Here is a 1080-nt window from a genome sequence, read left to right on the forward strand (position 1 = left end):
TTTTTTCTTTGTGCTGTTAAGAGTAATTTGATTTTGACATTTATTCTGTATCGTCTCCAACATAAGGCTGGCATTACGTCCTAGTGTCAACAGTTGAGGTCAAAGACAAGGTCACCAGTGTTCAAGTTTGCTCTGCTGTATGTCAACCATTCAGTGAATAAAATAATGTCATCTTGTTTAGGCAGCATGTTTTACCCAATTCCTAAGTCACGCTGTGTTCCCTACACAGTTATGAAAATATCTCTCTATTTTCAGGATTTTAGGCTGAGACACATGAAAAAAAAAACTTTTGTTTTTCCTTGATATAGAAGGTTTTTTTTTTTTCTTTTTATAATTCTGCACACATTAAAGCTAAAACATTGCATATGTAAATACAATGACTTTTTTTATTAACTGCATTGTAGGCAGTCTTTTGAGATGTTTACTACACATGTGCATATTGCAGTGAACATATGATTTGTCACTTAGCACTAGTTATATCCTTTTGTAGGGACTAGACTAGCAGTTTCTGTCTGCTTCAAGTCTTTGTACCATGGTAGGTTGTGTTAATCCTGGACCTGTATTAGACACAATACAGCTGATGTACACCTAAAACTAAAAGCAGACTTTGAAAAGTGTTTATTTTGCATTGTAAACATGAGCAGATGTGTTTTCTCCCTGGAAGCAGGAAATGCTTCGTCAACCAGGGCAGTAATGTCTCCAGATCGACTGGTCAGTTTGTTGGTCAATATGTTTTATTCTGACCACATTCTCATTGTCAAACAATCACTAGTTTTACTTTTTAAAGGAAAAAAAGGTTTTACATGAGCAGCCCTCTAGGATTAAGCCATTGTTTTTACTAAATTTTATTGTGATCAACTTAGCAATTTCACAACTTTCAACTGGCCCAACCAAATGGATGCTGCCAGGTTTCATGTTTATTTAATGTTTATTTGAAGTTGGATCCAAACTAACTGACATATCTGCAGTTTGTTCAAACAGATGGCCAAAAAGTTGAGCGTAAATGCTGCAAACAGCAGTTTGTGTATCGCAATCAACATGACGGATCATCTAAAAAACAGCAGCTTGACTTGACTGCGT

This window comes from Stegastes partitus, unplaced genomic scaffold, assembly GCF_000690725.1.
Source record: "Stegastes partitus isolate 25-593 unplaced genomic scaffold, Stegastes_partitus-1.0.2 Scaffold588, whole genome shotgun sequence".
Taxonomy (NCBI): domain Eukaryota; kingdom Metazoa; phylum Chordata; class Actinopteri; family Pomacentridae; genus Stegastes; species Stegastes partitus.